This window comes from Eutrigla gurnardus (genome assembly GCF_963514095.1).
Source record: "Eutrigla gurnardus genome assembly, chromosome: 8".
In the NCBI taxonomy this organism is placed as follows: domain Eukaryota; kingdom Metazoa; phylum Chordata; class Actinopteri; order Perciformes; family Triglidae; genus Eutrigla; species Eutrigla gurnardus.
In genome coordinates this window covers 28,818,888-28,832,484 of record NC_139922.1, presented here as the reverse complement: position 1 = coordinate 28,832,484, position 13,597 = coordinate 28,818,888, and positions in this window count along the sequence as shown.

Genomic DNA, 13,597 nt, shown 5'->3' with positions numbered 1-13,597 from the left:
ATGTTCCTGACAACATTCGACCAAATTAGTAAAAGTGAAACAAGTGGAATTACCTTTTACTAATAGTGGCTGGTAAGATGTTGGACTGTACAATGTAGGAAAGACTCGTCCCTCCTTTCACAAGCTGCCTCAAAGCCAGTCAGGCAGGTTTTCTGTAGGAACATGAAAAATGGCTTTGGTCCCTCCGGGGTTTTGGCCACATCAGAGACAGACGAAGTGCCTTTGCATGCTTACAGTATTTGTGTGTGTGTGTGTGTGTGTGTGTGTGTGTGTGTGTGTGTGTGTGTGTGTGTGTGTGTGTGTGTGTGTGTGTGTGTGTGATTGAGAAATAGGTAATACCGACAAAAGTTCAGTGAGGGTGTTTATATGAATGGCCATCTCACACTTTGCTATCTGTTTCATAAAGTCTGACACAGCAATCAAATCATCTGTCAGCCTCTCTTTGATATAAAGTACACAAGTACTCTGTAAAGTTTTTAAAACCGTCAGTCAAAATTTCAATTAATAGATCTGTCAACATCACAAATAAGACGGTTGCAGTCCGTTTCCAACCGTGTAAAAACTCTGAATGCCACTGGCAACAAGCAAACTCTTGTGGTTTATTCTCAGAGTCTTTCATGATTTGTGTTAAATTGTGTGAGATTCCTCCCTAAATCCCGGTGATCAATCAAAACCTTTAAAAAAAACAAGCCTTGGGCAACATATTCTGGAAAACCCCTGCAGTTTTTCAGTTGCCGTGGAGAAGACGATGATGAGTCTCAGGTGAGTACGAGGGGTTGAATTTATGATTCATCTAAAACGGTGTCGACAACATCAATATTTGTCTTCTGCACAAGAAGCGAGCTAATTGCGAGTCACAATATCGGCTAACTAGGCTAATCTGCAGCCCCGAACAGACGCTGTCGGGGGTTTGATAGATTTCGGCGAGAGCAGAATGTGTCTGGAGCTCCGCGGCCCGCCAGATGCTTCTGTATCAACACCTCTTTTATCACCTGAAGAGAGTCATCATGCCAACTATGACAGTAATTCCATTTGAGAGGGCCACACTGACAGAGGTCTCGTCCCGGCATGGATGAGTGGGATTGACTGAGTGCACGCGTTCACATTCGCCAACATGCTTTCTGAGAAACTCTCCCGGGTAGCGAGTCGACTGTCGGCCAATGTTTGGACTTCCTGAATTTATGTATTCAATAAAAAAAAAGAAAAAGAAAAAAAAGAGCACATTCCAGTTCTGTGCCAACCTGCATAACAGTATTTACAAATGGAAGCCTCTTTTTTTTTTATGTGTAGGAGAACGGCAATAAAAGGGTTGCCATGTTGGCAGGTTAATCCTCCAACATTAACACCCAAGAACACAATGATATAACATCAAATCTCTGGATGCTCGCTAGCTGCTGCTACAAGCAAAGGAAACGGGGTATCTGACGGCTAGAAAAACATTGTTTTACTCTCGTCTGACTGTACAAACAGCCCAGTGTGTCCAGAAGTGTGTCTCATACTATTATCAACTAATCACGCGGCAACTTGTGCTCTGTTATATAGGAAGGACCTGTCCGTCACCGGGTAGCCCCGCCCTAAAGGATCCCCCGATTTATACTCTATTTTAATTTAAGATGGGACAATCACCTACGAAATGAACATCATGCTGGATTGAAGAAGACTTGAAACTAGAGATTGAGGCCATAAACTCATGTTTACTGAGAAAATAAATCAAGTGAGAAGTCAATTTTTTTTTTTTTTTTTCAATTTTCTCAGAGACTTCTATACAATCGGACTTATTTTTACAACCAAAGGAGTCACCCCCTGCTGGCCATTAGAAAGAATGCAAGTTCAGAGCTAGATCACATGTGGACAAGGTCATATTATGCACATATATAATAAAATTACAACAACAAAAATATTTCCTTATGTCATTAACTCAAAATCAATTATGATGCATCAGCTAGTGCCAACCAATTTCAACCAATATTACGACATTCATCCTATCAATCTTTACAGAGCTGGAGAAGGTCTTGAGCTAATCTTTTCAACAACAAGTTACGTCCCGCCTGCCGATCCTGTTTTATTCGGAAATAAGTCGGCGTACAGAAGCTGGATACTCTTGAAATGACATCTGAGCTTGAATTTAAAGGGTCCGTAATTGAAGGAAGAAACATCCGGTTCAGGTCTGAAAGAAGGTATGTTTTCAGTAAGTTCAAGGTAAAGGTGAGTATTTAAAATATAAGTGGTGTTTAGATCACTTGACGAACCAAAGTAGTTTCTCATCCCATTCGGCTAGAAAACTATAAAACAACCTAGATATTTTATGGCGATAACAGTGCTAAAATTATTGTTATTCATTATTTCTGGAACAATTTGAAACAATAGCTAGTCGAACTTTCAATTCCATCCGAGTGGCCAGGTGAGATTGTTAAAGCAAGGCCTCAAATCAGTCATTTTTGCTTATCTAAAGCCAATATCTCAAATCACATTATGTCCCTTCATATTTGGACTGTTTTTGGATTCTGGGTGCCTGTTTTTCTCTTTTTTTTACAGACCGAATGAACGCCAATAACAAATCCCTCTCCACGTTTTCCTTTCGAGTTCAACATGCCACAGCACAGTCCACAACTGCATGACGATTGCACCTCGCAGAGGAAAAAATGCCTTTTTGAAATAACAAACACTCGAAGCCAGCTCATTACTTGGGGGTGACATTGTTTCTTCCGAGGCAAGCCTCAACTCTTCATCATTATACAACTCTGCCCGTTGCTCACCCACAGAAAATGCATTACCCTCGCTTGAATCCACTTAAAGAGTAGACAGCGTGCATTCCGTAGCCGGTTGGCTGCGAGAGCCGAGCGGTTTGTGTGGAATGCTTCACGCCAGCTGACGAGATGTCAGGTATGAAGCCACGCCTCCGGGCGCTTTTCACCACAAATAGATTATTGCAGATTGATTAGCGCAGTCTTTCAAGGACATGGACTGACACCGCATTGCTGTGAAGGATCACCAGAGTCTACAGCCACTCTAGCTGCTTCGTCTGTATTCAGGTCGAATGCTAGAAGTCACCACGCCAACATGTTGAGGTTTAAAATGTTTACAATGGTCGCCATCTTGGTTTAGCTGATCTGTCTTTAGTTTTGACAACCTGTTCTCATTCCTGGGCTGATAAATACGGGGTCTGATACCAATGCACAAGGCACCCTTTAGCACCCTTTGGCTTCCTTTAGCTTCCTTTAGCAGCCTTTAGCATCCTTTGGCTTCCTTTAGCAGCCTTTAGCAGCCTTTAGCATCCTTTGGCTTCCTTTAGCACCCTTTAGCTTCCTTTAGCATCCTTTGGCTTCCTTTAGCTTCCTTTAGCAGCCTTTGGCTTCCTTTAGCACCCTTTAGCTCCCTTTAGCATCCTTTAGCACCCTTTGGCTTCCTTTGGCAGCCTTAAGCTTCCTTTAGCAGCCTTTAGCACCCTTTATCTTCCTTTAGCAGCCTTTTGCACCCTTTAGCTTCCTTTAGCAGCCTTTAGAATCCTTTAGCACCATTTAGCTTCCTTTAGCACCTTTTAGCTTCCTAAAAAAAGTAAACCACCATCCTCATGGGGCCTCCTTCAAGCTCGAGGCCCTAGGCAACTGCCTAGTTTGCCTACCCCTTTTGCGACGCCCCTGACTGTATCACATAGTCCATGTTTGCCATTTTGGCTCTGGAATTACTCTTATTTTAATTTCTGTATGAAACCGAGACTCAATTGCAGGCACAGAAAGCAAAGAGGCTCGGCCTCTACTGAAAAAGCAGGTGGTCACACACAGGTAATCAGTCCAAGTCAAGCAAACAAGTCCTGACAGGAAGCAGGCGAAATCCAGAAAACATACACAAAAAACCTTACATGAGAATTGCTGGAAAGCAAAATGACCACGGGGGTGAAACGAAGACAATCTGACTGGGGAACAGGGGCAAACACAGGAGGGCATAAACAGGCTCAACTAATGGCAAAATCAGGGGCAAAGTAATTGAGGGCAGGTGTGGATAATCAAAGAGACGGGAAAACACACAAAGACAGGAAGTAAAAACCTAACGTGACACACGAGGAGCGAACCTACAAAATAAAACAGGAAACGGACGAAAGGTAGATGATTAGATCAAATAAACACACAAGATAACTGCTGACATAAAAAACAAAGACAGATAAATGAATAAAGCAAGTCCAAGGCCTCCGGACGCAGAGCCAGAATGTTACATTTTCTCGTTTGCATAACTGATTTGATGTGGAGGGAACATAACTGGGTGTGGACTCGGGGAACACACTTGCCTCAGGACCCCAGGGCGTCTAATCTACAGAAAGTACAGAAGAGAAGAAAAAACGCAGCTGTCCCGCCATTATTTTGTGAGCGTTATCCACATTTGCTACATTTAAACCGTCTTTGAAGTGATGATTGGGGTCCTGCAGGATAAATCACAACAAATCCCAGTGGTTTCAGACCACAAGGATCTGCATTCTCATCACGCATCTTTGAAATCATTTTTTTGAGTCATCGGCTCCTGTGGGAACAAGTCTGCAGATAACCCATTCAGGAAGCCCATATTAGAGTCAATGAGGCAGGGGAGAGCGAAAACACTGAAAACACAGCCCTGCAGGTAAAAATACTCGTGTAAAGAGGAAGCCTTGAAACGGGTTGAATAGACTGCCGTGCAAAAAAAAAAAAAAAAAATGGGAAAGGCCACGTCGTGAAATGTCAACAGAACAAGAAGGAAAATGCACATGATGTGATATTCGGCGTTGCACCTGGAACACGATTTAGCCACCAGGCATGAGCTTTCTCAGATGAGAGATAGACGGGGATATTCTGTCATTCAGACCAGACAGAAGCTCTTGTGGTAAAAGGGGGAGGAGGGGGGGTGATACATCTCACCGAGCTGTTGGGTAGTTGTGAAAGATCTATGAATTCACCTCACACACAACAAGGTCGCTTGATTTGAAAAGCGAGGAACGACGCACAAGAAAATAAACAAAAGCGATTCCGGAGCTTCGACTTCAAAGCCGACGTTGCACGAGATCGACACACAAGTGGATAGTTTTGTACTCCGGGAGCCTTTTTCAGGGGCCACCCAACTGTTGTGTATCACTAAACAAATGTCATCAAGGTAGATAAGCACCAAGCCAAAGCAAATAAGACTCCGTCATCTTATTTTTTTTTTCCTTCGGATGCAAAACGCTTCATGACTTGTGTCGATGTAGACGCCGACAACGTTTCATCGACCATGGCGGCTTTGTACGTGTTGTGAAAGTCCCAGATAAGGCGGGTTTTCAAACGCTGTTCATGACATCATGTTCATGACATCACTCAAAGGTGCTCGGTGAATTTCACTGAGCACATCGGCTGGTTTACTATAGCGGTATGAATCCAAAATAAACCATTTTGCTGTGATTGCATTGCAATAAACGGATTACAGTACATCATTTTCTGCACAGTGGTGTAGTGGGTAGCACTGGCGCCTCACAGCGAGAGGGTCCCGGGTTCGATTCCCGGGTCGGGTTCAGGTTCCTTCTGTGTGGAGTTTGCATGTTCTCCCCGTGTGAGCGTGGGTTCTCTCCGGGTTCTCCGGCTTCCTCCCACAGTCCAAAGACGTGCAGGATGGGGATGGGTTCATTGGTGACTCTAAATTGCCCGTAGGTGTGAATGGTTGTCTGTCTCTACATGTTAGCCCTGTGATGGACTGGCGTCCTGTCCAGGGTGTACCCTGCCTTCATCCAATGACAGCTGGGATCAGCTCCAGCCCCCCCGCGACCCTGAATACAGGATAAGACGATGGATGGATGGAAGTACATCATTTTTTTAAAGAAAAGTCAGAATTCCTGGTTTGTTAGGTCTGTCCACGAGACGATTTAACTTTTAAAACACTTCTGACTTTCTACTTTCTGCTACTTTCTGAATGGAGTTCAGATCAATCAGAGGCATGCTATGCTAACGTTCATTTTATAGGGTTTTGAATATGCCTCAAAAGCTTGAACAAGTGAGAACATTCCTGTGTGTTTCCGTCCGGTCACTTACAATGTTTGAATCTGAGTCCAATCAGGTGTTTTCAGTGAGTAGATATGCATCTGCAGACTCTGGCCACGGTGTGCAGAGCTTCATTTCCACTGAATTGTTGGCTCAGAGCTGCCCTCTGTGTGCATACCGCTGCTTGTGCATGAGTCTCGGCATGCGTGTGTTTGCTGCCTGCACCTTGCCTTCCAAAAAGTTCAAACAGGGCAGCAAGGTATACACACATTACTGACCACATCCCGTAAATGCAAACGTGTCACGAGCTATAAAACAAAGCTTTAGTTGCTGCCAAAGGAATCTTCCAGTCTGAGCCAGGTCTTAAACTACATCTGAAATCTTATCTTCCATCTCTCAACACGACTTGAAACTTTCCCCTTGAGCATCCGAAACTTCAAGAAATCAGCATTAAAAGGTATATTTGCAGAGCGGCCACGAGCGTTTTTGTAGTCAGGATCTTGATCAAGGAAGGTGTCCCTGTTCATCTCTGATCAACTAAGTGCATATAAAAAAAAAAGATGAGACTTCTCTTTTAAATCAGGCAGAAAGGAATGCACATTTACTCTCAGCTTCGCCTTGGGGCCTTAACCTGCACCAAACATGTTTTTGGAGTACAGAAAAGAAGACTAATGGCACCTACTGGGGGCTCCCACATGCATACAACTGTATCATAAACGGCTATTATGGCACACGTCCAAGTCCTCCCATAAGAATGAATTTGTGTTTTCATGGTTGTGAACAGTAATGCCTGAAAATGTGCTAATAATGTTTACTTTTATCTGTAAATGTGTGTAAAAATTAGGTTAAGAGGACAATATGTTTTTTGTTTTACTTTCACAATCGCTGTAATTAACTGTCATAAATTACCCCGTAATTAGTTATTATCTGAAGATTTGATGGTAATCTCATGAAATGCAGATTCTTTTCTTCCGGAGCTGACTTTATAATCCCATAATGAATCCGTCCTTTGATTTGAAAGCCAAAAGCGCTGCTGTCATTCCCCCTTCGTCCTGTGTTTGTGGGAGAACACATGCATGCAAGTGGAGGCACGAGAGCGTCTGTGCACTTTCTCCGGCTTCTCCAACATTTGTTTTTCCGTGTGATTTTTCTTTCTCTATTACCGAAGATGCCCACAAATGATACCGGAGATACTTTGCACAGGCCCCTTTGTGGTGAACTCAGCTTTCACCAAAACATTCACAGTTCAATAGATCCTCTTGCAAAGGCTGTAAGTGAGACTGAGGAGTCTGAGCTTTAATGAGCCTTCGCACAGGGAGGAGAGAAAAAACAAACTAATGAAAGACTACCTTAATGAAACAATGGCGACAGGTATCAAATTGGGAATACCCTCTCTCATTAAAGACTCACAGCTAAGACCATCTGATTCACAAACTCCTCAACGATGCCAGAACAAAAGGTTGCTTTCACAACATCACACACACAGGGAGTCAATTAAAACATACCATGTTCGTGGGAATAATGGTGATATTGAAAATAACAGTGTCTCCGGATCAATGATGCTACCTCGAAAATGAGCCGAAGCCCCCGATGACAAAAGGTTGGCAAAGCTTCTCCGGCTTATAGCCTTAACCTTAATAGTGGCACCGTGGGGACACAACATAGAATTAAATGCAATTATGAAAAAATGTTTTCCAACCCAAAGAGGTGCCGGTGAGAGGGGGGGAAACCAAGAGAGAGGCTGTATTCATTTCACGCAGCCCCCCGGGTGCCGAGAGGATACGGCAGTCCTTTTCATATTGGCAGCTGTTTGATCAGACTCACAGCGCTCCTTAGCTGAACTATATAGCTGCAGGTCTGATCTAAACTCCTCATCAGATTCAAAGGAGACACCACGTCTCCAATGCACTCCAGGCTCTTTCCATAAACACAGCTGAATTATTCTTTTGAGCGCCCCTCGCTCCATCCTGGCCTCAGAAAGCAGAAGGGGGCTTTTTTTTTGTTGCTTCTTGCACCACCGAGCAACTTCCATGGGAATAAACCGGAGCTCCTCGAATCATCACTGTATAGAAACATTTTGAAGCCACGTTTTCGGTATTTTGGCCGTCACCATCTTGTTTTTTTGCAAGCAGAAGTGACACGAGAGGGGCGGAGTCTATTTGACTTTTAATGGGACAAATAATTTATGAAATCAACGTTGTGCTGAATTGAAGAAGACTGTTTACTGAGTAGGAGGGTCATTCTCTCATTTTGTAACCAGTGGAGTCGCCCCCTGCTGGCCATTAGAAAGAATGCAAGTTTAAGTCGTCACTTCCCCATTGGCTTCACTTTTCACATCTGGAGGCTGTATTCCGGTTCTCCTTTTACACCCAACAAACCTCCCAGTGGTAGATGTGGAATAATCTTACCCGCAGTGTGTCACTGTATATCTGCAATATCTGCCTGCAAGGGTGTGAAGTTTTACCGTGAAGGGCATCTTGATAGCCCGTAGATCGATCGGGGCTGATAGACTTCTCTCTGTGCATTGTGGGTAAACAACAGGGAAAGTAAAGGGCAGCGAAAGAAAGAGATTAAGAATTCACCAGACACTGACAGTGAATGGAGGGGTAGCTAGCGTGGCTCTGCGTTGTGCGTTGATCGCGGTTATCAGAGCCGTAGTAGAGATGGCTGATAACCAAGGTGTGGTGTTGTGTGTGTGTATGTGTGTGTGTGTGTGTGTGTGTGTACCTGTGCGATCTGACTGACTGCACAACAAAGAGTCTGAATGGATTTAGTCAAAGCTCAAACTCTGATGCAGCTGCATTCCAGGAGCTTTATGATGTGAAACACCAAAGGAAAGGAAACAATGATCACATTCATGAGATGTCATTTTCTTCCACTTTTATCTCAGGAATTTGTTGAGTTGTTTTTTCCCCTCCCCCCTTTTTTTTCATAACGTAATGTGTCCACCTTATCCGAAGTGGGCCTTTGTTGGGGGGCTTTTGGTTGGACAAAGCTTGACCTCATTCTCACTAATTAGTAGCAGGTCAGCTACCTCAACGGTAGCATACACCCTCTACGGTAGCATCCACCCTGAACAGTAGAATCCAGCCTCTACGGTAGCATCCACCCTCTATGCTAGCATCAACCCTCTACGTTAGCATCCACCCTCAATGGTAGCATTCACCCTCAACGGTAGCATCCAGCCTCAACAGTAGCATCCACCCTCTACGGTAGCATCCACCCTCTACGTTAGCATCCACCCTCAATGGTAGCATTCACCCTCAACGGTAGCATCCAGCCTCAACAGTAGCATCCACCCTCTACGGTAGCATCCATCCTCTACGGTAGCATCCAGCCTCTATGGTAGCTTCCATCCTCTAAGGTAGCATCCACCCTCTACGGTAGCATCCACCCTTTACGGTAGCATCCACCCTCTATAGTAGCTTCCATCCTCTATGGTAGCATCCACCCTCTACGGTAGTTTCCATCCTCTATGGTAGCATCCACCCTCTACGGTAGCATCCACCCTCTATAGTAGCATCCACCCTCTACGGTAGCATCCACCCTTTATAGTATCATCCACCCTCTACGGTAGTTTCCATCCTCTATGGTAGCATCCACCCTCTACGGTAGCATCCACCCTCTATAGTAGCATCCACCCTCTACGGTAGTTTCCATCCTCTATGGTAGCATCCACCCTCTACGGTAGCATCCACCCTCTATAGTAGCATCCACCCTCTACGGTAGCATCCACCCTCTATAGTAGCATCCACCCTCTACGGTAGCATCCACCCTCTATTATCCACCCTCTACGGTAGCATCCACCCTTTACGGTAGTTTCTATCCTCTATGGTAGCATCCACCCTCTATGGTAGCATCCTCTACGGTAGCTTCCATCCTCTAAGATAGCATCCACCCTCTACGGTAGCATCCATCCTCTATGGTAGCATCCACCCTCTATGGTAGCATCCACCCTCTACGGTAGCATCCACCCTCTACGGTAGCATCCATCCTCTACGGTAGCATCCATCCTCTATGGTAGCATCCACCCTCTACGGTAGCATCCACCCTCTATGGTAGCATCCACCCTCTATAGTAGCTTCCATCCTCCAGAAACAGTGCTGCCCAGGAAAGTCAACGGTCCAGAGACAGGAGCTTTACATGTGTGTCATTTTGCACCATATCGAGGCAGATATCTCAAGCTCTTCTCAAATCAAAGCTATAGGGTTGTGTTTTGGGGGGATTTGGGTAAACTGAGGTACACAAACAGCATCTGATGTGACTGTCGAGACCTGACAGGACTCAGAACTCGCTCTCTAGTATTTCCAACATGATGAGACGTTCCACTGCTGCTCTTTTTTTTTCTTCTCTTTTTTTTTAGCTGTCAGCCAGAAAAATGGCAATTCGTCAGGTAGAAGTTGTTTTCCCAGAATGCATCTGGGAACATCTTCAAAACACCCCTTGAGCGTGAAAACATGCATCTCCACAGTCCTCTAACCTAAAGTTATTGTGAAGAGTTAGGGAAATTTCCCCGCTGCAACGAGACCATTATCTGGGCGTGTTGCTCGTGAGTCATAAGCGTGCGCATCAGTGACAAGTTAGACAATTAGACAGAAATAACAACAAATCAACCTGTCGTTAAAGTAAAAAAAAAATGTATTTCTCGGAGCGTATAAAGTGTGGCAAATGACGTGATTTATGCTGATTGCCGCTTGTGTTTGGGAATAAGAATATCGAGCAGCTGTCAGTCAGAAGGAGACCGTTGAACAGGATTCAGCCAGATAAACACACAGGCATCAATCTCTGGAACAAAAACCCTTCCAGAGCTCCGGCGGCGGGCAGCAAGCACACCATGCGGTTTCTCATCTAATCACTCAAAATCCATTTCAGAATCCTGTTTTCTTTGCTTTCTGTAAATGACAGAGATTTGCTGTAAACACAAACTAATGTACAAATCCCAAAGAAGTTTCGAAGAAGAGTTTGTTTTTTTTTGTTTCTGGAAAGAGAACACAAGGTTTTTCTCCACTGGTGCCGGAGGGCTGCAGAGATAAAGAGAGTAATAGTTAGACTGCGGTCACATTGGTATGCAGACAGTCATGAAAGCGGTGCTGCTGTACAGGTTGCATCTTGCAAATTCATTTGCTGAATATTGTGAAATAATCGCCGCTCAAATTAGGGAGGCCCTTTTTAACAAAATTCATTGGTGGTTTGATTCAACACAACCGGTTTGTGTTACGGATGCAGCTACTGATATATATGCTGCGGTCATCAATGTCACCATCAAAGAGGCAAAGCACACGTTTAATTAACACGTTTCTCATAAATAGCACTTTGAAATTAAAGTCTACGATCCTCATTTCCTTGTTTTGTTCTCATCATTACAGGATTGTTGTTGGTTTAAACTGGATTGTTAGCCGACTAGTCTATATAAATGTAAAACAAGGCTAAGAGCGTACAGCCTCGCTAGCTTAGCAGTGCTCTGAGCCTAATGCTAACATTAGTATGCTAACATGTTCACAATTATAATGCTAAGATGCTAATGTTTAGGAGGTAGGCTATACGCTAAAGTTTTCTGTTTAGTATATTTACATGCTGATATTTGCTTTTTTACATAAAAACATAAAGACTAAACCAAATAATTGATTTATTAGCGGTGATGCTAGCTGAAAAGGAGAAGCTAGTGTTCACAAAACCCGAGGGCAATTTGAATGTCTGAACCAAATTTCGTGGCATTTCTATGAAAACCAAAAACTAACTAAACTAAATTCTGTTGACTTCCATTGAAGATACAACACGTTAAACCATCTGCACATCAATTTAAAATGATCAGTATGGTGACACACCACATGGTTTTGGTGAACTGTCCCTTTTCCTGCCAGTGAGTCCATACAGTACATCCAGAGAGTGAAAAACAATGGTTTGCTGGTGTCAAAAGTCAAACATGCTGCAGATGTCTGGCATTCTGTCAAAAGTGGCAGTTAACAAGGCGAGACTCTCCTCTCCCATTGGTCAGAGAAGCTGTTTCCAAGGTGGCGACCTGTGATTAGGACTCCCAGTAAATCTTCCCACCCAGGGAGCCTCGGAGACCCTCCCCCCCTCGGGTCGATCCACTCCTGCAGGGATGATCCTGGCTCTCCTCTGGATCTGGATCTAAACCCTCGGGGGTCTAAACCTCTCACACGGATCTCCCTTCCCTCCCGGCCGTCTCACAGAAGGTACTTTTTTTTTTCTTTCTCCGATCACTTCCATTCTAAAAAAGTGGAATATTAGAGATGTGGTGCAACGATCTGCTGAAGTGTGATAAGATGACACCTCGGAGGAGCTATCAGGCGCCTCAACGTGACAGGCAACCTCGCATACCTCCCTCCATTCACCTCTCAGGCAAATTCCTCTCTCGCTGTCTTTCTTTCTGCATTTCTCACTTCTTCGTCTCTCTTTTCTTTTTTCTTTTTTGGCGTTTTCATACAGGAGTTTTGCTCTGTACTTTTCTATCCCGACGTTTGACCTCACCCATCGTGTCTTCTCACGTCCGCTCCCCAAGCCCACGTCAATCCGACCTTTGAATAAACTCATGTTTCACAGACTCTCAGAGGCAAACCCCATTGTCCCCGTCGTAATTGAGGTGTTCCGGCGATGATCAGTCATCACACCCCTATTGTCTATATAATTGCTTATAATAGAAACGCTGACGCGCAACATAATCTGCAATAATAACAGGTATCACAGCGCAAAAAGTATTGACCAATCGCACTCAAAGACCTATAGCTGATCGTTGTGAGGGGGTCGGGGGTACAGAGTGTGTGTGCACTGCACACATGCACGTCGCTACTGTATGAAGTGGGCCTGACTGCAGGTCGTTAGCTTCAGCCTAATCTAATGATGCATACTTCCCCCTGTTTATGGCAGCCGGGGAAGAGGGAGCGCTAGCCTGTGCTTGTCTGCTGCTGAGAATGCCCATTAACGCTCTTTTCGCCCTCAGGTGATGACCACCTGAGCTATCAAAGACAAGTGTGTCTGTTACACCACCCTCCACCCCCACCCCCACCCAGCCTTTCGCTCAGACCTCTCCACCCAGACAAACGCTGTACAGTCGATTGCGGTTGTTGTTTTGTGGCATTTTAAGAGCGTTTCTATTTGGTGTATCACCATCGTCACGCAGTTCATAAACCCAGAAACAAACAGGCCACCAGGACGAGGTTGTACTGAGCCTCTCCGGGGTAAAACTGACCGGTTTGGGTCCGTTCATCCAGTACCACAGCACCATGTTTTGACCCCTTTATTGGGCGTTTCAACCAAAATATACGGTTCTTTTTAGCCGTTCAAGTTTGACCTCAAAACTGTCAAGATGTTCGAAACTGAAAAGCACCTACGTCTTCTATCCAACCACTAAAATACTGACGTGTATGATTGAAAAGGAGCTGTAGTAGATAATAAAAAGGGTCGATACCTTAGCACATAAACAGAAATGACAGTTCTAACCAACCAATAGTCCTGGGTGTGTTTTTTTAATGCTATATGGACTCAAATTGGGTCAGTTTCAACCCAAAGATGTTCTTTCAGTTCTCAGCTAAAAAAACACACACATCTCCTCTGAAGCAATGTGGATTGAGTGCCTTGCTTAAGGGCATATCATCATTTACTAC